Genomic DNA, 25,115 nt, shown 5'->3' with positions numbered 1-25,115 from the left:
TGATGTCAACGCTGTGTCCTTGAAATCTGTGCAAAAATAGAGCAAATGCATACAGTATATTATTTTTCCACAAATTAAATGGAAAATGAAAGGCAGTAAATGCGAGAAAATGACCACAGTTATATTACTAGACAAACTCTCCTTATCATACTGCCTGTGGTAAGCAGCAGAGTGGCTCCATTTTAATCACTCAGACAGAGGATTTTATGGGTTTGTTGAGGTCTTCAAGGTAGAGATGGGATGTACGGAAAGGTATAGAATGAGTAGAACGTAACGGCCAGACAGCGAGAACTGGGAGACAGTAATGCGGATTGAGAAGACCAGGTCAATTTGATGGCTATCATGGTATGTAGGGGGTGGTTTGTAAGAGACCAAAGGAGGAGGTGAAGGGTGGCAATTTAGAGGCAACAGGGGGAGGTGGAGCATCATTGGGTAAATTGAAGTCACCGAAGATATATTTTGGGAATGGTAAAGAGAAAGTGAGAGAACCATTCCGCTTGGTATGTCATCACCATATGGCAAGGGGAGAAAAAGAGACAGGATGAACCTCAAAGGAAGAGGAAAGAATGAAGTATTGAGTGAGTGAGATGAGAGAAGTATATTAGAGATATAATGCAATATATCCTCATTTAGCCATCTGGTATAGCGTCAAAATGGCAGATGGACTTATATACATTAGTATTGATGGCCCATGTCACTTGCTTTAATGCTCAAGATAATTTTCTTTAAAAGTGCCACTGGTTAAAAAGCATAAAAAAGGATGGACGAGGGAGCTTGCTCATTATGTACTTCTCGTTAACTATACCTTCATGTGAAACCACACAATCATTTTTATTGAAATAGACTGTGTATAACCCTTTATCTTTTTCAGAATTCCAATGGTTGTTTTCCTTAAATAAATAATAGGAATCCTAACAAGCCAGCAGCATAACCAGCTAAACATGTTAATGTCACAATGTTGTACAGCCCAGTCTACCTTTACAAAACAGAACAATGAATTTGCAATTATTTCCAGTCAAATGGTATGAAGAGCTCATGGGTAACAACATCTAATCAGTGAGCTGGGAAATTTATGTCAAGCGTTGCAATGCACATCTGCATAGCAGGCAAAATCAAGGCTTTTGGGTGATCACTCGTGCATAGTGTATATAAAGTGTTTTAAGTGCTTCTCAGGGATACCATCATGTATTAGAAACGATGAATTTACACCTTGGACACATCCAGCCCATACCATTAGGAACAGCATTAACATTTAGCCATTCTAAACCATGCAGAAAATGTAGCTTTTGCTTTCTTACAAGCAAGAGTCAAATAATGCTAAAATGATGGTTGCTGTGGACTGCAAGCTTCATTGGTCTATAACCACATTCTTAGTTTACCTTTCATTCTTACGTAAAAATACTTATCGGGGCAATATAAAGTTGACATTATATAAAAATGATAATGTGAATAAAAAGTAAGTTGCGACTAAACTGCTCTAGCTGCATCATTTAGTATTATATGTGTATGAATAGGTATACAATTGGTTGATGCTAGAGGAGGCCCCTGTCGGCGACCAATAGAATCTCTTGCACGGCCATTTAATTCCTGACGGCGAACCTACGGATTTCCGCTCCTGTTAAACCCTGTGTAGATAAGGTAGGCTAGGTGGAGAAGGGACCAGGGAGATTAGAAAACAAAGACGAACACAAAGATTGCTTTGCAAGGTAAAAGGGAATTTTGAAATGCATGACGGAATGTAGATTATAGCACAATAGATCTTCGCTTTGAAGGCTTTGCAATATAAGCAAACCAAAACACTTATCTTAACAAGAAGAAGAACACATTCAACGGACATAAGTAATAGTTCAGGTGTTTCGACTCACTTCAGATTGTAATGCAAGAATGGATATGAGTGTTCTTGAAAAATGAGGTGCATAATTTAATGAGAGAACGATACACTTGGGTCTATAATATAAGGATAATGATATGATAGACTCCATTAATGTAAAATTATGTCTGTGGCTTTTTTTTAAAGCCTTCATTAATATTCCATCTGTTTACTTGAAAAGGCTAAGATATCTCTCTCTATCTTGCTGAGCTATAACAGAGTACATATGTAGCTTTGGTGTGTAATGATGTATGTTATTGGTATGAAGTTGTAAATCTTTAATATTTCCTGTTTTTCTCTAATGGCAAGTATTAGTGAGCTTTTAATGGTTTGTTCGTACAGCTCAGGCAAGCTTTCATTGCTCATGTTGGCAGCGATCTGTTATAATAGAAGAAAATTGCCTCTTTTGCCCCTTTGTGACTTGTGTTAGAAGTTCGATTTAGGATATGTTCGCTGCTCCCTGAGCAATAAATGAAAGTGTTGCAGAAAAATTGAGTATCCTTTTAAAATACAAAGTCCAAGAAAAGTAAAACCATATTAAATGTTTATTGTGAAGTAACTTTGTGTATCAAGTTTTCTCCGAATGCCTTCTGTGCTATTTTCTGCTATGCATTTTTTATTAAGCTTGTGGATTGGTGCGCCTGCTGGACCACAATAACCATTCTCATGTTTAAGGGTTTTTCAGTTCATTGCGTTTTGGCTTGTTATACAAACATCTTTATTTGTAAACTCCGCATTGTATCTTAAATTCAACCAAGCATTTTCCTGCACTGCAACATGGACTAAAATGTTTTTGACTCTTTTTAATGTTTATACAATTGATGTGTATATTATGGATATTGACAAGAATTCTTACAATATTAAAAAAAAAAAAAAAAAGTGTTTAATATATAATTTTTTGGTACACTTGCTTACTGATCTTGTGCCTTTACGGAGTCATGCACATCCTACTAATATGCCTCTTTCGTGTTTTCACTTCATGTGTACTGGCACAGTGCCTAAACTTTTCTGAACAGTTGATGTCTTCTCAAAAAAGATATTGCTGTGGTGCTCAACTACAAGTGGAAAAGTCCCCTTTCCAAGAGCACATCAAAATGGTGGCACTACCCTTCAATAAGTGCATCAAGTAGGTCTATTCCCTAATCAATGAGTGCTTGGAAGTTGGCTAAAACATAGAATTTGACAGCAGACAAGAACCATTCAGGGCATCTAGTCTGCACAGTTTACCTGGTGTAGAGAGTGAGACTGTCAAATGATCTTGCCTTAGATTCAAACCACCTGACCTCCACATCACCCCATGTTTCCACCACCCCTGGCCTTTCTCCTCAGCAACTGCTCCACAGCACCTTAAAGTAAATTGAATACAAATCTTAATAGATTGATTCAGGAAACATAGATTAATATGTCTCTAACCTCAAGGTTTAAACAACTGCCAGATTTACCATATTTGTACATATTGATTTATATTATACCATCATATTGCGCAACCCTGTATCATGGGATGTAACCATAAGCTTTAAAACTACCTATTTGTAATAGGGGGTTAGCTTTTACCACAGAAGCATCCTAAGGATTAACATTTTTCGGATTGCTCTTTAGAAGTTTAAATGCATGTTTTGTCAATGTTCATTGATGGATTGAATCAATAAGCAAGGTGATTAGTGCCTAGTCCAATAAATCACTGGACAAAGCGGCTTCTGTCATTATTCCCCTTTAGCATTTACTTATTGTTGAACTTCTTGATGTCTCCTCCAGAAACTCAGAACAGAACATCAAAGTCTGATCAGCTAAGATTTCAGCGGTTTTTTTTTACAATGTCACGTGACAACTTCCACAGAGTAGTCATTTTAACTTCTGCCTTCTATGGGGTCACGAAAACAAATCTTTTCTTAAAAGATTCCCATGTGTCATGTTTACTAACTTGGTGAGGTTTTCGCTGTGATGTTGACTTCACAGTAGACTCCTTATCTGGATGTCACTTCACCGAATGCCTTCTTACATGGGTCTCTTTCAATTAACCTTTGTAAAACATGTTTGTCTTTCATCTTTTCTTAACACAAGGCAATTGAATGCATGAATATTTTTTGTACTTCAACACAGCATATTTTAGTACCAAGAGTTATGATTCCTTTAGTTATTTTCTAGTATATTTCAATTATTGCACTCACTATAGTGCTGTGTTATTCAGGCTTTTCTCAATGTCTTTTATATCTGGGTAGAGAAGAACAGAAGAAAACGAAACCAAATGGTGCAGTATATTCTTTCGTTGTATAGTAAAGAGTGGTGATATTGCATACATGAACAGTGTGCAGAAGCACTTCGAGTGGAAGTGAGGAGAAACAGCAACATCATACCATGTAAGTGCAATATTACCACTCTTTACTATATACCGAAAGAATATACTGCACCATTTGTTGTTTTTTTTTTGTGTTTTTCTCTACCCAGATATAAAAGACATTGAGAAAAGCCTGAATAACACAGCACTATAGTGAGTGCAATAATTGAAATATAGATTAATTGAGTAGTCATTACAGTCTATACTATTATTGTTGTTTTTCTGTCAAAATACACACATACCCTTACAAATGCCTGTCCATAAAAACATACATAAGCTAATGCATTCACACTTGCCCTTATACATAAACATCCTGGATTATATTTGCCCTTGCATGCACACGCATGCTTGCTCTAACATACACAAGCACACCATTGGAAAACCATTGGAAACCAAATTATTACAATATGTTAGGTTCAACTGTTTTTCACAGCTTTTGATCAAAATTATATTCAATCAGATAAATGTTTTGTTTTGCAATTGGTGAAATGACTTGGAGATAGAAGAGAAGAGAGAACAGAAGGAAGATAGAAGAAAGAAGATGAAGAAGATGCGGAGGTAGAAGTGGTCTGCAGAAGCAAGGCTGGTCGGCAGAGAACATAGGAAAACATTTAGAGTGTTAATGAGAGTGTGAGAGAATGAGTGAGATTTAATGTGGGCACCGTGTTGCCTTATCAAAAATGCCCCTGAAATCTTAGCCATGTTGTCTGAAAATGAATCGGCCACAAACGAACCAAAAACTGTGTCCAAATCATTTTTGGCCCATTTGTACATATCTAGCCAGTGGTGGTGTGCTTTTTAGACCACTCCAGCTGACACCTGGCATTGCACATGAAGCTCCCAACATACACCGCTTTGGCTAATGTTGCTTTAAAAGGGCAGTTTGGAACACTGGAGTTAGCGATGCTACAGAGGACAGGTGATATGTACAAGGTAGAGGACTGCACTGGGAGGCGGGTCCCGCGGGATTGGCCACAAAAACTTGCGGGCGCGGGCGGTCTTGCTGGGGCTGCGGGCGGGAGCGGGCGGTCAGGCACTGTACCTGCGGGTCCCGGTAATCCTGCGCAGTCCCGCAAGGCTGCCTTCTTGCTGCTCCCTTACAGTGTCTCCTAGCTTGCTCCGCCCAGGAACAAAACGGAGTCACGTGATGTGACGTCACTTCCTGTGACTCCGCCTTGTTCCTGGGCGGAGCAAGAGAAGAGACGCCGTGAGGGAACAACTCGAGGGGAGCCGTGCGGGACTGCGCGGGAAATCAGGTAAGGAGGCGGGCATGATTGGCCACAAATGTGGCGGGAGCGGGCGGGATTGGCCACAAAAGTGGCGGGAGCGGGCGGGAGCGGGCGGGAGCGGAACACCCACATTGCGGGAGCGGGCGGGAGCGGGATTAAAAACCGGGGGAGCGGGCGGGAGCGGGATTAAAAAAGTAGTCCCGCGCAGGGCTCTAGTACAAGGTTCAGAAATCAGCAGCCCCGCTGAGTGTGACTGTGCATGGGCTACCCCTTCGTAGCGGAACTGCTGTTGCTCCTAGACGCTTCGACTTCACAGAAATAGCACTTACAGTGAACTGGGACCGAACTAGCAGGGCTGAAATATATAGTTATATTACTGTGTATGTGTGTGAGAATGCTGAAAGCAAATCTTTGAAATCTGCAAAAATGTCATGATCCTTCCTTGTGAGGATTTTAGACTCTGGATCATAACAACTTGTATGCATCAGCAAACTGACAGCTGTGCAGATCAAAGGGGATTATCACTACATTTACAGGATTATTTGTCAAACTGCATTCTCACATATAATTGACAGCTAATATTTGTAAGTGTAGTGTGCTTGCATTTTCCAGCAACGCCGAATGCTAACATCGGCCCCAACACTGGTACGAATATCAACGGTTTGAAGCATTGTCATGCTGTCAGTCATGTTGATAACAGGAAACCTAGTTTAGGTCAAACAAAAGACTTTTTGCCCTACTATAGTACACAAACCATTCTGCACATGTGTTATTTATATATTTTAAATCACAGTGGAAATCTTGATTCTCTGTGGCAATATATTATTAATAAAAATCAGATGTTGTTATATTTGTATGAATTTATGCTAATATTAATGATAATAAAAAAAGAATAATAGTATATAGAAAACAATAATAGAGACGTAAAGCTCTCGTTGTGTATATATCTCAAAATATTTAAATAATTTTTTTAAAAGATTTATTTTTCTTACAAAATGTAAGTACATAAAGGGACGTATAGGAGGGAGTTATGTTTCAAAGAAGGAGAAATGATAGGACAAGAGGCTAAGCTGAATCAAAAAAAAAAGTTTTCGATAAGTGGTAGATAAGTGGTACATTAGAAGTGGTAGAGGTAAATACTGTGAGGACATTTAAACATGCATGGGATGATTGTTCACTGCAGGAATAATGGAAAGACTAGATAGGCAGAATCATTCTTATCCGCATTCAAATTCTATGTTTCTGTGTTTAAATAATTAAAACAGAAAAATGAAGGTGCCTAATGAGCTGATAAAGATAATTATCTAAAATCTGTTTTTTTTCAGTGAAATATGGAAAAGGCTTGATTAAAAATTGAAAACTTGCTTTAGGCCAAATGGTATACATGCCAATCTTCAACCTAGGTACTGAAGCAATGTGCCCATCATAAAGTAACATGATAAATGTTGTTGGTTTTTTTTCTGTAGTACCACTGTCACTTATTTAAAGGGAAGGTTCACTGAAAATAAATGCCTCAATTTTCAATGTGAGCAAATCTTTTTTTTTTCTTGTTAGCCATAGCAAGAAAATAAGCGAATTTGGTTTTATTGGCTAACAGAATGATATTAGATTTCAAGCTTTTAAGGACACTTGAAGGTCTCATGTTCAGGCATGTTATACAGTTCAAATACTTTTGCAGGGATTTTAAATTAATTTACAATCTCAATATGTTGCTAAAACTATACAACATTAAGCGTTGTATTTCATAGGAGCTGATCGGCCCATTTGTATTAAAAAATAACATTCAAGTGTTTTTTTTGTTTGTTTTTGTATCAGGGATCAGACATTTCTTGCTGCATGCTGCCCAGCAACAATGCTAGAAAATAGCCAAAATATTAGGGTTTTTATTTAAGCTTTGCATTGTAAAAGAAGCTGCCAATTGGATAGTGTCTGCAGGATTCCTTTCATTGTAGAGAAGGCCATTTTGTTTAATAGGTAAACATGAGGTTTTCCTCTTTAACGCAAGCCTTGCATGTACATTTAAACACGCAAGATGAACTCGAGGAGGGGGGACAACTGCAGGAAAAGGCTTTTACAAGTGTGAAAGGCTATAGAAAAGTATTTTAGCAATCACAGTTAGAGGTCCCAGAAGGTGGTTGGAATCCTTACTCCACCTTGCCAAATACCGTATGTATCACATATGTAGCTAGCACACAAAGGGTTACAGGAACAGTCTAGTTCCGATTCATTTGAATGCACGTTGGAGTCCATTCTGCATGGATTTCAATGCATTTTGTCGCATGCAAAAAGGTATAGAAATTCTTTCACGATTTCTGTCTCATTTAGCCCCTCAATCACCCACTCAACCTGGTTGCCTCGACTAAAACCTGGGAGCACACATGAGCTAGCCCAATCACCTAGTCCAAGCCATGCCCTCTCGCTGCCTTCTAGGAGGAGCGGCAGAGAGACAGTTTTTGGGGGGACCATCACTGGAAATGCCTCTATTTACTGCAACATAATGAATTATGTGGTTGGTTGACTGGATTCTACTGCTGAAATAAAATAAACTGCTAAACATTTTTAAAATATTTGACATAAATTTTTTTTTGCCAGGTGGCAGGGTTACTTTCTTATCAAATTTTGAGTGTAAGCTTTGGATGGGTTATTTTATTGAAGATGTAATAATAACAAAAGATAAAATATTAAAGTTATCAAAGTTATCAATAATAAAGTTTATATTTGTGGATGTATGGGTTTTTTGGCTAACAAGAACAAGGTCTGTTCTCAAAGGATGCAGGGTACAGGGCTCTGACAGGATTACTGATGCATATGAACAGGACACGGTTACTGAGAAAGGTTATGACAGAATCAGGCTGCATAGCTTAAAGGCTGCTTTCAATAGCCCTCCTCGGGGACATACATCTAAGACCATGTTTGACTTTCTACCACAGTGCGTTAAACTATTAGGTTTGTTGACTGTTCAGGGCTTTGGTCCCTGCTTTTCCTGTAACTAGTGTGGTCTTAGTGACAGCAGGACTTTATGTGACTGAATTAGTCAAGGAAATCGGTCACAATAAAAGTTGGCAGGACTCTTATACTCAAAGAGCGGCAGGTGGCAAATTAGAGCTGTGGAAATCCAACAACCCCATCATCCATTTAAGATGACACCTAGATTTACTCTCAGTAGACAGCCTGTTTTTCTTATTTATTTCCAAGGATTGTATATTAAAATGCATTTTGACAATTTTTCTTTTTTTCACTGCATTTGTGCAAGGTTATACGTCAGCTCATTTATATGTGTTATATGTTTTGTCATAATATATATTATTGAAAAATAGTGTAATGCATATTTTTCTTTCCTCTACTTTAAAAGTTTGAGATAAAGATTGTGTTGCTCACCACCTTGGTTTTCTGTTTCATTCAAACAAAATAATTAACCTCTGCAGCATGTAAATACAGATCAATATTTTTTTTCTGTTGCTTGAAGTTTTAATCATATACAAATGTTTAACATTTTTTTCGGTTTCTATGACAACAGCCTATCAATACTCGCTTTCATGTCACATGACAATGAAGCAATCCCCGAAAAATAATATATCAGGTATAATTTTGCATGATTAAGTGATTACTGCATTTCAGGGATTAGTTTGGGCATTCAACAGTACTAAGAATAATATTTATAATGCTGCATTTTGTTATGAAATTGTTAAATGTAACAGAGTAGGAGGACCCATGGCAAGCATCCTGGGAACAAAGGCACATTAATGTGTCAAAGTAATTCAATAAAATCGGCTTCACCTATTGCTGTGCAATTAAGTGAATGTAATAAATTAACACTAAACCCTCATTCACAAAAACAGAAGGAGGTCCTTGGGAAATGCTGGAAGGTGGTCAGGTGAGTCTGAATTCTATTAGGTAGCTGGGCAGCCTTTGAACAAGTGGAAGCTGCTGTTTGGCTCACTTAGTAGACCCCTGGAATGCACAAGGAACACATGAGGAGTGATGGAAGATGTTCAACTTGGGACGAGATCATGTGCATGCTCACTTTGACATGCAGGAGGAAGATTGACCCACAGTACTGTAGAATGTGCTGAAGAGGGTGACTGACACTGTAAAAAAAAGTTTGTGCATGTTTTCTCCTCTCTTTTCTCTCCTCTTTTCCCTCTTCTGTTTGCTCTCATTTCTTCTCAGCACTCTTCTTTCTCTTTTAACTTAACCCCATCCGCAACCTCTCAAAGAGTTTCCAGGAAACATCTTGGCAAAAGGTGGCAACCCTACAGGGTAACTATCTACTAGCACATACTCACACTGACATTAACACACACACTGACTCTAACACACACTCTTACACATACTCACTGTATCATACTTCCCCTCACATAATCACTCTTCACATCCTTACCTTTCCTGGAGCCTTTCCTTACAGTTCCTCACATACTCTGCAGGCAACGTATGTTACATGACCCCATTGTGCTCCCATCTGCAAATGAACTGGCTCAAGACAGACCAGCCATGTCTGCAGTATGCGGTCCGGCCTAGGCATTCGACACTTAGGTCCAGCTGGTGAATAAATAACATAGTAATGTTTAGGAAGTGTGGGAGTTCTGTCTTTATATGCAAAAGTACATGTGGTGGCATTGAAAATTATTTTACCTTTTAAACCTGTAAGGTTTCTTGTAGCACAGTGAAAATATTTGACATATTTTTAATTGAAAGTTGTGATGGAATGTCTGCAAAATGTATCCATTAATATCTGTGTTAATACTCTGCTTGCACCATTGTAGAATAGTTGGTTCCTATTGATTTCAATGTAAAATTTTAGATGTAAACATTCTCAATACACAATCAGTATTTGCGTTTAGTCAGGGAGTTGAATTCTAAACTGTACATTTTCAATCACTGACAACACCAATTAAGGTTTAGATTAGGCCATTGACATCTAATTTTTAAGTGACTTACAAAAATCAGCAAGCAGTTACGCCAATACGTATGTTAGCCTTATTGCAATACACCCTAATATTTTTTTAATGTAAAAATCTGGTTTGCTGTATCCCATCAGTGTTCCTATGGCAGTAGTAATTAGGTAATAAAAATTCTGAAAGTAAAGTATTTCATTCATTGCATGCTTCTCAGTAGGCACAAGAATGACTGAAATGATATTATAAATGGTTAAATGACTTTACTGAGGGTGTTGCATGTGGTTGTTGGTAAACTTCAAATGACTGATGTCTACATATAAATACATTCATGGATGTCATTCTATCAAATTATTACATTTCCAGTTAATAAGTATTCTTATGTTTCTGTTGCTATTGCTTAAAATGATATGTTTTATAGAAATGTGAGTGAAGTAATTGGTGTAACAATGACCATTGGAGGCCTGTATCTATTTTCTGAGGGCAGTTCAGAAAAAAATTCAATTGATTCCATCCAGCTATTGTATTATAACTGTGTGGTCGACTCATTTTGGTATTGCCCTTGAATAGAAAATTATAGTGTTTATTTGCTTAGAATTAGGTATGTGTGTACCAAAGCCCTTTACTAACAATTTTATTATTGTACCCGTTAAAGAAACCTGACATGTTAATTTTTGGACTATAGGACACATTTTATTACTGAATTCATTGTGTATTAATGCGCTACAGATTTGGAGAAAAATTAGACAGGTATTTGTTTTCTCTGTATAGTTGCACGAATTATTACACATCAAATCCTGTGGGATTTTTATAATAACATTAAAATGAATAATCAAAAACATTAAAACTAACATGAACCCACAAATGGTACAGAAGAAGGGGCCCTACTCGCCCCAAGCTTACAGTCCACTGGGTTGCTGAGGGCAACGTGAAGGACTGCTTGGGTGTAGATCATTTGATTGTAGTAAAAGTCATATGGAGAAGTCAGTGTTGGGGAAATGTTGAATGCGGTGGGACAAGTATTCTCTTCCATTTTATGGATTAAAAGGATATATGGTATGCATTTTTGAACAGATGGAATTTATGAAGCATTTAAAGTGTGAATAGGTAGGGGAAACTCTGAAAGAACAAGGTAGGCAACTAAAGGGGATAGGTACAGCATGGTACAATCCTGGAGCTGCGAGTGGGAAGAAGTGATAAAGTTGAGGAAAGAAGTTATAGGCAGAATGAAGAGGTTGGTTAGGAGAGTACCGGAGATAAAGGCATCACTATAGATGGTGTAGTGTTGTATAATCCAGGAAGCATTACGTGGCTCTATCCTGGAGCTTTCTAAAGTTTTTTTTCCACTGTATTGCCCCTCACCTAGAGTGACCACATTGGCCATGTTTTCCAGGACAAATATCATTTTTACATATTGCTGACCAGCCCAGATAATGTGCTGCCCTGCACTTATATTCCCCAGAGCAGGTGGTGGAGTTAGATGGAGTATACGTTTGCCTTTAATCCATAAGGCTCGATGCATATGGATTTGAAACATGTAGGGATCATGAGTTCAGTTATTTGTTATTATTTATGTATTTACAATAATACACCCCTATGTGTTTACATAGTTAACAACCTACATTCTAGGTGGTGGGCTTGCCTGCCTAAATTCACCGTCCATTAAAAAGAAACTTTTTAAGACCTTTAGTAAGGTGTCCCCTTGCACCAGAGAACATTTTATTTAATACCAATAGTCTGATATAGTATGTGAACTTCAAATATAGATGTGTAGTTTCATTATCAAAGTGCAGCTACATAGCCTCCTGCTTTGAAATGTCTCCCATTGTCAGCTTTAATCATTCAGAGAGGGATGAATACACGCGTTCACTATAGTAGGTAACAGATTCTTTGTATCGGCTTTCTGCGGAATTCATCTCTGGCCTACAGGGAGATAAAGCAAGCCTGTTTGTATGGCTACCAAGGGATCCTGGCGGTTGAGGACGTGAGTTCATATCTTCACAGCAAGCTGCACCATGTATCCTGTAGCTTTTATTGTTTAATAGACCTAGACTATCCTGTTCAACAGCTCCTCTCCAGGCACCCAACAGAGATCCTAAGCCATACACTTCTTCTGTCAGCACTGGTCCACAACGATGACAATAAACATGCTATCAACAGAAGGTTTAACTTTTGTGCATATAAATACAGAATGAATAAGCAAGCCGTTATCAAGGATCCTGTTCTTTTAAGTCCACATAATTCAGAAAGTCACAATTATATCTAAATAACGGTATAAAAATGTGTTCCTAAAATTACATTTTGCAAATAAAATTGTTTTTTTTCTTCTAAATTCCTTACTCCTTACTAGAGTAAGTCCCATAAGAAGTCTCAGCTAAGCCCACCTTTGAAACAAAAGTGTCCATCTTGCACCATTGAAACGATGGGGGATTGTCCTGACCTGAAATGTAAAAGCAAATAACAGTTTAAAAAAAAACAATTGTTTGTTACTACAGTATCCAAAAACCATGCATTCCAAATCTGGCTCTTAAACTCACGTTAAACAATTATTTGAGGAGCGGAAGTAACCCTGCCTAATCGGGAACTCATTTGTCCGCTGTCAATAGTGCTGCTTCACGACTTTGTTTTACATCTTACTCATTTTTTAACGTTGACACAAATAATATAATATTCTGTGTATTAACTTTAAAGTCCCACAGCCCTTATCATAGACATCCATGCGTTAAAAAATAGCAATGGCAGATATATGTAAAAACGGACGACGATACAAGATCCAAAATTGTCTTAGATATCATAAAAGAGTGGCTCTGGGTTCCTGCAGGCCCTACGTACGAAAAAAGATTCAATGGAGTCCCATGTTTAATTAGATAAAGAATAATTATGCATTAGCTAAGGAACTTAATATTGTTTGAAAAGAAAACACGTTATGGTTATATAACTTTATGAGTAATCTGTGTCACACTCGAAAAGTGGTCCTCCCGTTGGGGGCCCTAAACAGCTGCTTAATCTGCAGCTTTATCTTCTTTTATGGTAGAGTAACCTCTGATATTATTGACCTTGCACTAAAACATTATGCATAGAACACATGGCCTGCATCAATTTATTGGATACCTTTCCAAGCCCCCTCCTCGCTCATCTTCTACGCTGTCCCAAAAATGGAAAGCCTAGTGGAAAATAAATACTTAAATAGGACTCCGTCTTGCATGTTGCACTGCTTCCATCACGATCACATTCAGCTCTGGCTGTATGCGTCAGTGAACAATTTCATTAATCAGAATACTTCAGTAATGGAGGTTACTTGACACGCATGCCATGTATCTATTTCTGATCCCTCTGCAGACATTTTACTCTTCTTTGTAATACTAAATCATTTTTCACGACTTCAAAGCCTGCATGTCTGTTGGTTGGTAATGCAATGTCATGCATGGTGAGAAAGTAGGAAAGAAGGTCAGAGCTGCTCTTCATTGTAGAAGGCTCAGCAGAGAAAAAAAAATACTTTGAAATTCATATCACTTGGTCTACACGCTGTCATGCCCCTCAAAAGCTCACATTATGTTTTATTAATAGCATGCTAATAAGTATCAGAACATAAAATGGGGGCAATATATCTTTTTTTTAAAAAAAAAAAACCCACTTAGTTACTTTCCCTAGCTGTCATCACCCCAACTGGCTTAGAAATATACCTAAAAAAGAAAATCAGCTATAAAAGTACCCATACATTGTTTTTTTGTTTGTTTTTTAAAAAAAAATACGTTCAAAATCTAAACAATACATTTTCATTATTTGGAAGGTCTTTTAGATTTCAGAAACATAAGGGAAGAAATAACCAAGATTAACCCCTTAATGACAAAGCCCGTACATGTACGGGCTCACAATGCATTGTTTTCAATGGGTTTAGGGACCGCCCATTGTCCTTAAGGGGTTAATAGATGATTTTGTATTGAAATACAAAATATTTCGCAAATGTGTTAGATGTAATACATTCAGATATTTGTTAGAAGTAAGATGAGGGGATGTCCTTTTTTTAAATACTTTTATAAACTGTACCTGACCTTTTTTGATGGGGCATATTCCTAGTTTTTGGGTGTTTTTAGGAAAAACAAGATTCATAAACTTTTAAATATTAAATAAAATTAATTAACTAGAATGATCCTAGACACTGTAACTATTGTTTAATGTCTTCCATAGACAAAAGAACAGTATCCATACCATAATTACTTTGATGCCGAGAGTCTCATTGTATTTTCCTCTTTTTTGTACTCTTTTACCCTAAAGTACATGGAGGGATTTTCCGATTTCATTATGATTCATCAGATTTAGGTCTTATGACTTACTGTATGACAGTACTCGCTAAATCAGACTTACTAAATAGTACTTATGCTGTTAATATACTGTCACAATAAATACTATACTGAAAAGCAGCATAAGGTAAATAACGTTCCAGGGTACATTCTCATTTTCATACACTTGCAATAAAACCGTAGCCAGTCTACTTTCTTGGAGTACTTTGAATTAAAGTTGAAACACAGTTGCACATCTGTTCATTTTCTATGCTTCTTAAACAGCGGGATGCCTATTTAAAGTAATTGTTTCTTTTTATTTAGAAGGCATGCCATATTGGATAATGTGTCAAAAGAAAATGAATATCAAAGATAGTTTAATTCCTTCAAGCAGTTGATTTCTTTTGTCACCTGCACCCGCTAAACGATATAATTTGTCACTCGACTAAATTGAACATTGATTCTCGATGTATTCAATCACATGTAGTTATTCCACTCGATCACGGTATTTTAAGTAATGCATAATGAATGTATAGGGTTTTTTGTCCAAGCTTCAGGCAACAATTACAAAGACCATGTCCTCTTCCCCCTAAGTGAGCCCTCTCTGCAACCAAGAGCATAGTGAGTATATGACTTACCAGATCTATCTTCTTGATGCTATATGTAGATTGATATTCAGTTATTCTGCTCTCCAGGAGAACTCCCAACATTTGTTATTACTAGTATCATATATTTTCAAAAATGCTGTGAAAGTACCAAAAACTTTCTATTGATAATTCAGAGCTCTTTGCTTTGTTTTCATCTGTTTAGTTGGGAGTCCCTCCTCGTTTTTCGAGGATTTTTTCCAAATTTCGGTAAATATACAAATGGACTGGAATGCACAAGTCTAATGGAAACATGGCATCAGTTATTTGACTTGACTACCAATGGAGGTGGTGACAGCCAATGTAGATATTTGTAATCCGAAAAACAAAGATTTATAATTGATGTACTGATATAATTTTAACACAATTTACAATAGATTTAAAAAGACTTGGAATTTATATGGATATATGGAGATTGGTGGTCAACTTAAAACATATTTTTTCGTCTGTTTTTTCATCGCTATGATTGTTCAAGAGCACTAGACGGAATATCTACAGCAGAACACAGGGGCAGAGGAAAGCATTTGTATATTTGTAACACTACACATGAAATTCAAATGACCTTTCAAGTACATAGCTGAATGTTTTTATTATTTTTCTTTATATTTTCTTAATTTTTTTTCTCTCCAATGGGAGAACAGATAAAATTGCACCCTTGCATAAATCCATCCTAGTTGCTGAGCTTTCAGATTAAGTATAAATCCATTACCCTTTTTCAATGTCATGTCTGGAGACTCTATTGAAAGCATTTCACGCGGCATTAGCAGTTTTATGTGCAATGTGGAAATCAAAGTGTCAAAACCTACATAAGGACTTGTCATACGAGGGATGGGAAAAACCATTTTTAGAACCACTTTGTTAAATCAATTGAAGATCTCCTATGTCATTTACTGCAAAACCTTGTTATGTGAAAGTGGCTTAATTTAGTTGTTTCATGGGGTAAATGCGGTTTGCGTTTTTCTACTGTCCATTAATTTAGAAAGTAATTTTAAGTCGATGGCCTTTGTTTATTGTAAAAAAAAATGAGAAATCAGCTGGTTCCGATTTTTCTGTGTGTTGTGTGCATTACAATCCATTAAAAAGGTGGTAATGTTATCCTTGCTTAAAAAACTTATGCTATACAATATTTTAAAAATGCATTTTTCAGAAAAAAGTTTCTTATTATTTACAATTTTGTAAAGTACCTAATGAAGTGTATTCGGGAGTAGTGCAGGTGTCTAAGTGTTGGGTTCTTAATTTTTAGTTGCGATTGGACCCAAAGGTTCCTGCATTGATCTTGTGTGCACAGCTTCTGCTTAGTTGCTGCAATGGGACCCTGAACAGAATATAAGGACTCCTAATATAATATAATAATATAATAAATGTTGGTCTGGATGTTCTAGAAAATAATTCTGTGTAAACAGGAACACTAAATAAATAGCTTTTGACAATTAAAATGTAAAATAGGTTAATAGGTAAAATGTGTTTTTGGAAAAGGGTAGCCAGTAATGGTAGCAGTAATGGCCTGTCTCTTTTTTTAACAGCGTCCACTATTTGTATTATAGTGGACATTTATACTGGCTTCATTCATAATGAGAATGTCATATTCCATAACACCTGAAAGGTAATTATTTAATTGAGCAGTACACAGAGTGAGCCGTAAGGAGTCTAAAGAGCCAGATGTGAATAATTCAGTCTAGACTAAAAGCAAAGCTGGCCCGTCTGCTCTATGTTACAGTAGAAATACACAACTACTTTAGTGGAGCCATGAGCATTTAGGTTAACCCTGCTAGACAAAACAGCTCCAAAAGGACTGATGGCGTGAAGTAAATAGTAACTATATAAAAGAAAAGAAAATAATATCAAACAAATAAAACAGTCTATTTAACAATCCATCCAGTAATCCCAACATTCTCTGCCTTCCCTCTCTGTCTCCTATCAGAGCTGAATTTATCCGAGGCTTAAAACTGGTAAAACCAAAGCAATCAACATGAACTATTCATTGGTTGCTATGTTGATTGCACCATTTTGCAAATACATTTTTCTAACATAATCCTCCAAAACTCAGTGTAGTTTAGTGCCTAACCTGACAAAGATTGGATCTATTTATTAAACAAAAAAACAAAATATTTAAAAAGAAAAAAAGAAGACAATATTGATTATGGGCCCACATCCAGGGCTGGATTAAGAGCATCATGGGCCTGGTGCTGAGGATTTTGGTGGGCCTTTTTATAGAAATAAATAAAATAGGCGGAAAGACGGCCCAGGCGGCAAGGCTGGACTGGGAATGAAAAGCAGCCCTGGAAATATTTGGACACCAGCCCCATGTATTGTATCGTGTGGTCGAGCTCTTGTGCCCACACACCACCCCCCTTACACACGCATGTCTGAGCCATACTATTTACCATCCAAATAGCTATAAATCATTCTTTTTAAAACTATATTAAATTGTTCCTTTACGATAACAGTATACCACATTATTTGTTAAATCCCAGGAACCAAAAGTGTTAAAAGGCCCAAATAAGTGGGAATAGACAGAATCTGAATTCCTCACCATCCATGTGTGCTGGATAAAAATGACATCAGAGCTCTGTATGTCTATGAGATAGAATCTTATGTGATGGGATTGGGAGTACATCCATATACTAAAAAGGTCATGATGCACCTGAAGCCACAATTTAGTGCCACTAGTCCTTTTTAATAAAACTAGAGTAAAAATAGAGAAAAAAACATAAAACCTTTACTTTTCCTCTCACTGATTTCTGGGCCTAGAATTTTGTCCTCTGAAGTGACTACAAAATCAGGAGGGCATTTTATCTCTGGATAAGTAAAAACTTCATAGTTCTATTTATTCCTACTGTAAGTGAAGTGCCAGGAAACAGACAACCAAATACACACCAGGACAAGATCTGCCACACTGACACCCAAACACACACACAAACACCAGGACAGGCTCTGCCACACCAACACCCAAACAAACATACCAGGATAGGCTCTGCCACATCGATACCAAACACACACACCAGGGCAGGCTCTGCCACATCGACACCAAGCACACATGCACCAGGGCAGGCTCTGCCACACCAACACCCAAACACATGAGTACAGGCTCTGCCACACCAACAGCCAAACACACACATCAGGATAGGCTCTGCCACACCGACACCCAGACACACACACACACCAGGACAGGCTCTGCCACACAGACACCCAAACACACACACAACAGGTCAGGCTCTGCCACACTGAAGCATAAAAAATTATTTTCTACACTGCTTTGTTAATTACCTGCCCCTTGTGTATTGATGCCCCAGACAGGCCCCCTTTACTATTGATTAATGTGCCCCCCACAACCTTGTGTTTTGCCCCTCTTTGTGCATTTATGCCCCCCCCTTGTGTTTTGATGCACCCACCCTTTTGTATTGGTTAATGTGATGCCCAACCACCCTCTTGTCTATAGATGCCCCCACTGCCATGTGTATTAAACCCAGCCACATCACCCCCCTGTTTATATTGATTTTGTATTGCCAAAACCCAGCCACCCCCCTCCCTTGAATAGGGGTCCCCTAATTATTTTTTTTTGGTAATACTTACATTTTTTTTTCTTTTTCCTGCTCTTTTCTGACGTGAAGATCCTCTCCTTGTCATGAGGAACTTGTCCGCCCCCTTAAACCTCACGTCTTCAAAGCGGCAGCCTGGTCACGAAGCTCAAAGTAGCCATTGTCCGGCTGTAAGAGCGCCTCCACTGGCCGCCTAATGAAGTTAAAGTGGCCGGCGGAGACAGTCTTAAATCCACGCGTCTTTGTTTTACATACTATTTAAATTCTCTATAATTTATGTACAGTATTCAGGAATCTTGGAAAAATACAGCAAATGTATATTGAAAACATATTTTTCAATATAAACTAAAAAAAAAATTCATATGTAGACAGAAGCCACATAAATAAAAGTACTTTACAGTGAAATGTTAATAAAAAAAAGATAAATGATTTCAATTGTGTCTCTTAAAAAAAAAGTACTCTCATAACAGTGCTCTCAGAAATTGAATGATTAGTCTCTCGAGGGAAAGTGTCCTTGTCGTCTTAGTCAGGATAGTTGTGCAGCTTATGTTGAGACAAACCATGCATTCTTCTAGTAGAAGCTAAGACAAAACATAACCTATGAAAATATTCATAATAAAAATCTATTTGATCACAGTTTCAGAAATTTAAGAATGCAATATTGAGTGCATATTATATATATATATATATATATATATATATATATATATATATATATATATATGCTTTTACCATCTTAAATAACTTAACAGTAATAAATCAACAATAAAACAAAATCATCTAGTTCTTGATGAAGGTTCTGGAGTATATAGATATTTTTATATGTCTACTTATTTGGCTTGGGACTCTTCATTATACTGTACTTTGTATTGTCCCTACTGAATGCTTGTCAATGGGCTCTTCTTCTCGACAAGCCAGTAAGTAAAAATCTAAGGGATGGGCAGAAATTCCATATGGAAGAGCTAATTGAATTAATATAATCTATTGCATCAGCATTAAACTACACAAAAACATAATTGATTTAAGTTTGATCTCTACCCATTAGAGGTCACACTGGAGTTTTCCAGTCTCATCATATTGGTAAGTTTATAGGAACTCTTCAATACCGCACATTTTATTATTAACTCATCCGACAAGCTTCATTGTTACTATTTTATTGTTACTTACTCTTTGATATTTGTCAAAGGGGTGTAGATCTCAAACTAGAATATTGTTATCTGGTTGAAAATCAGAACTATTACTATTGTAGAACCAACATCAACATGTTGGCGTGTATGAAAAAAAGAAATGTTTGATCTAGGTAGGGTCAGCCATTTAAGATAAAGATTTCTTAAGTTACTGAAAGTATAGCTGCAGGTGCTCAATAGAAACAAATGAAAAGTGATCCACCAGCTTCAAGAAGCTAATGTTTCTCATTCCAATGTACATCCTTCAACAGAGGACCAAACCACAGACTAGATTTACTTATTCACATAAAGATCTTGTTAGTCATTGATTACTATTCTGTTGTTCCTTTGCTTATTATTGTTCTTCCTATGTCTCCATGAATCATTAGTCATTTGTGTTCCACAACTTAGTTGCTTCAGCAAAAAGAATAAAGGAAACAAAAATACCAGGATATTGGGACACGTGTGTTAATTACAATGGCACAAACAAAATCAGGACAAACTAGTCACTGTTATATGTTTTGGTTAACCTTATTTGTTTATGCTAATCGATGGTAAACTCCTAAAAAAATTCCAGTAGGATGCAATTATTTTAGTTAATGTCTGATTATTCGGTTAAAGTTTTATTCTTCTGTTTGAGAATATATTATTTTAATATCCAACCCTTTGCTAAAATATTTTTTTCTTGTTTCCAGACCCTGATTGATGACTTGGGCCATGGATTTACAATCTCCAGGCAAGAGAACTTAATTATTTATGAGTGTCTTTTTCTTTCATTCTTAGAATTTTGTTAGTCTTGCTCTTTGCTGAATTTGTTTAGTTTACTTTTAATTGAAAGGTGGTGAACAGAAGACATACATTAATATTCAACAAGTACACTTAACTAAGAAAATTTATTTTTACAAGGATTTTTGTTAGGCTCATAAGACCTTCACATTTTCTTCCTCTTTGTCATAAGAATGTATTTAATTGCATAATTTATTATTTTATTATATTCATTATTATTTATTATGCTGCAAAATTCCATATATCAAATACTATTTCCAATCATTCGAATGATGGCATACTGTACCCCAAATACGTTTTAATATGTGCCCAAAAACATTAAACCATTATACTATATTTATGTTAAACAATCAAGAACGATACCTCTTTTAAATAAAGCATTTGTTGATTTAGATGAAGAGGGAAACAAAACATAGGCATTGTTGCCCTATTGAAAGTACCTCTGATTTTGTATTTTGGTTTAAATGTTAATTGCTTCCCGTATTAGCCAAAGAAATATTCTTAAATTGAGATTTAAACGGATTAGGTTTATCTATTGAAAAAAAATGTTGAAAACTACAACTACAAAGTGATTATAAAGCATGACGTTACATGAACAACAACTTGATCTAATACATACCTGTATGTTAGAACTAAATGCTTCTGTAGATTAGTACCAACTCTTGTATGCTAATTACACTGAGTTGGCCAATTAAGGTATCACTTTGAGTCTATTGTCTCCTCTAGATCTAGGACACAAGTCTTTACTATACACAAAGTGTGTGTGTGTCTCTTAGGTGGAAAGGATTCAACAAGTAATTGCGTGACATATTGGCTTGAATAGGCTATGAAGAGAGAATCCACAGTTGATTACATGCTTTGTGAACTTGGGCAGGCTGGGTAAACTGGATCTATATGTGATTACATGTTCTGTGGACTTAAGCATGCTGGGGAAAAAAAACACATATATATTTCATTAAACGCCCTGCAGACCTGGGTATGCTGGAAAGACATAATAGACATTTCTGGAACAGATCAATGAGCATCATCCATATATAAAGCCAGAACACAAATATTTTAAAAATATAGTTTTGTAATTGTACTCGAGTCATAAAAATGCTAGGGTGCTAGCAGATTCAGTAGCACTATTATAATTGAGGGGATACAAATATCAATAACATTAAAATTGACAAAATACTAAATTGACAATAACATTAACGCATTATGACGTTAAAATACAAATGAAAAACGGTACCCTGCTTAAGCAAGCTTTCAGTCTTGAAAGGAGCCTCGTTCGATTCTCCTTCAGGTGTCTTTAGACTGTTTAAGCATAATTTTTATTTGTATTACTTTCCCATGCAAATGCGGGGAAGAGTATTTTACATTTGTATATAGTTCAAACTTATTTCTGTTTATGCTGTATTACATGGAAATATATTTATTTCTATTCCTACTGTATTTCTTATTTAGGGTTTTTTTGTTGTCTTGATTCTGCTGTACTAGGATAATGCAGATGTACCATTTATGTACCAAACACTGCTGTAGATGTCTTAGTGCATGTGTGTGCATGAGAAGCATAGGGATACAGCCCCCAGCCGTGTGTGGAACGTGACTTTCTGCTAAATTGGTACAGTAATTTGCAGTCAGATCTTCTTTAGGTCTCAGAAGGAAAAGTGCTCCACTGCCCTTTTATTGGGAATGGGCTTCTCAAAGTGTCGTTATGACCTTCAAGAGGCAAGAAAAGGCGCATTGCATCAATTAATAGAATGTTGCTCTAGAGCAGTGATGGCGAACCTATGACACGCGTGTCAGTGCTGACACGCGTAGCCATTTGGGGTGACACGCGCAGGATTTCATCCTCGGCTCCTGCACGGCCGCCGAGGATGAAATAATCTGTGCTGTAGGAACGGGGGGGGCGGGACGTGCAGTAGCGTACCTAGCGGGGGGGGCGGTCCGCACCGGGTGCCGCTCATCAGGGGGTGCCAACTTGCCGGCACCCGGCACCCCTCCAGAGACGGACAGTAATGTCCGCCGCTGGAGGAGCAGGGTCGCAAGGGAGCGGTATCGGAGGTCTTTAACAGACCACCGGCTCCCTTGAGTGATTTTAAGCCGGTTCAAGGATCTCCCTTGATACAGACAGCTGTTTTAATGCCTGAAGTTATGAAAGTTAGAGAAGAATATGTAGATTAAGCCAGAAATAAACTAGGTTCTTTATTTGAATATTACGATTGTGATACTTTGGTTTACAGAGGTAAAAATTGAATAAGGATTTTTCATTTGTAGTTTATCATCCGTTCACTGGCAGAAAGAATGGCTGCTCACAATGGATGAGCACAGGATTGTCCCATAAGCATTTTACATTCCATTACCATACCTTTAACTGCCTCTTTCTGGTTTTAATGCTCAGTAGCACTAGCATGGAAAAATTGCATTAATGATGCACAGTTACATAAAAAGAAAATAAATAAAAATCAGCGCTCTAAGTTTTTTGTTTGGATAAACTGTTAAAAGAAATTGAAAGGATACACCTTTGTCCATGTAGAGTATTTGGGCTATATAATGCAGTCAGGGCCGGCCTTAGGGGTGTGCGACCTGTGCGGCTGCACAGGGCGCCATGGCAACAGGGGCGCCTGCCCGGGACTTAAATTAAAACATTGTTTTGTTTTTTTTTTACTTTATTTAACATGGAGGATGTTAAATAAAGTTAAAACAGCAAAAAAAACCAACAATGTTTTAATTTAAGTCCCGGGCAGGGGCGCCGAGTGGTCGCTCGTGAAGTTTTCAGCAACCGCTCGGCGCCCCTCACTCTCCGTCACTCCGTCGCGGTGCCGGCGTTTCATGCTGAGCACCGAAATACGATGTCACATTCTGGCGCTCAGCTGTGAAGCGCGCGCCGCGGCAAAGCGGGAAGACGGACGCCTCTCGCTCCCACCGCAGGACTCAACAAGGTAAGTAAGGATAATGAGAAGTAGGGAGAGGGGGTAGATAGTGAGAAGGGGCGGGGTGGAGGCAGTGAGAAGGGGCAGAGGGGGGAAGGCAGTGAGAAGGGGCAGAGGTTGGAGATAATGAGAAGGGGCGGGGTGGAGGCAGTGAGAAGGGGCAGAAGGGGGAAAGGCACTGAGAAGGGGCAGAGGGGGGAAAGGCAGTGAGAAGGGGCAGAGGAGGGAAAGGCAGTGAGAAGGGGTAGAGGATGGAAAGGCAGTGAGAAGGGGCAGAGGATGGAAGGTAGTGAGAAGGGGCAGAGGGGGAAGGCAGTGAGAAGGGGCAGAGGTGGTAGATAGTGAGAAAGGGGAGTTTTGTTACAAGATTTTTTCCCTTTCAATTTTGGGGATGGAGGGGCACCAGAGGAGTAGTCCGCACAGGGCGCTAGAACACCTAAGGCCGGCTCTGAATGCAGTATAAACATTAAATTCCAAAAACTTACACCAACAACTGAGGTATATGAAAAAACACCTGGGAACCATTACACCTGGGAACTTGTCTCCTGCATTCTGTGCAGTCTGTCTTACTCCTTACGCCTTGGTGGTTTGCTCCCTCTATCTCACAAAGCACACCTCTGCGATTGCACCCTGACAGGAAGTCAACCACATCACGGTTCAGAAGGCAGTGTGCCATGAGGGAGGAAAAGGAGCACATGCATGCAATGAACATTGATTTTACAGCTCCCTGGGCCAGTCAAGGTAAATCAGAGGGTCTCACCAACAATCCCATGCTCCCCATTGCTCACAAAAATGGGACAGTAGGGCAGCTACCAAGGACACCAAGAGTGTCCTACACAAACCAGGACTGTTGGGAGCTATGCAGACAGTGTGACACTACTAGCAGTAAGTTTTAACATTAGATCTGTAGTGAGTTTAAAGAATGACCCTTGATTCAGTAACCCCTGGAACTAAAACTGACCTGATCAAAGCTTGATTTTAATAGCTGGCAATGGTATAAGTTTAATGTAACAGCTGAAGATAAAGTTAGGAATTAACTGCTATCATTGTCATTTGTATTCATGCACACACATTTATGACACTCTTTCAGTATCATCCCCATTATAATCCTGGGGACCACTACTAGTCAAAGAAATGATAACTAAGAGACATATTATAAAATATTATGAAGCGTAATTGTTTTTTTTAATTGATATTGCAATATATGGTACTATTAAGTGCACTGGGAACTAATAAATGATATACACAGTACACGGAACATATTCCATTTTATTACCACATAACTAGGTATGTGTTCTAGTTGGAGAACTAAACTTAATAAAGGGATGTGAAAGTAATTACCAGTGTGTAAAAATTGCTTTGGTATGCAATTTCTTTTGTGCAGCTGTTCACAGCCATCTAATGCATTCCATTTATAGAACTGTAAACTAGCTAATTGTATAATTTGACATAT

At 37.8% G+C, this 25,115-nt stretch overlaps 1 long non-coding RNA gene across 1 annotated transcript in view; it reads left to right on the top strand.

Moving 5' to 3' along the window:
- LOC128496156 (uncharacterized) overlaps positions 1 to 21,290 on the top strand; it is an 86,223-nt gene extending 64,933 nt beyond the window's left edge. Inside the window, exon 3 of the long non-coding RNA XR_008354225.1 lies at positions 20,654 to 21,290. This is a non-coding gene — a long non-coding RNA (uncharacterized LOC128496156). The remainder of the gene's footprint in view (positions 1 to 20,653) is intronic.
- Positions 21,291 to 25,115: the final 3,825 nt, after the last annotated feature.

Source organism: Spea bombifrons, chromosome 1, assembly GCF_027358695.1.
Source record: "Spea bombifrons isolate aSpeBom1 chromosome 1, aSpeBom1.2.pri, whole genome shotgun sequence".
NCBI classification, from domain to species: Eukaryota; Metazoa; Chordata; class Amphibia; order Anura; family Pelobatidae; genus Spea; species Spea bombifrons.
Note: the sequence above shows the minus strand (reverse complement) of the source record. Positions and strands in the feature narration are given on the sequence as shown.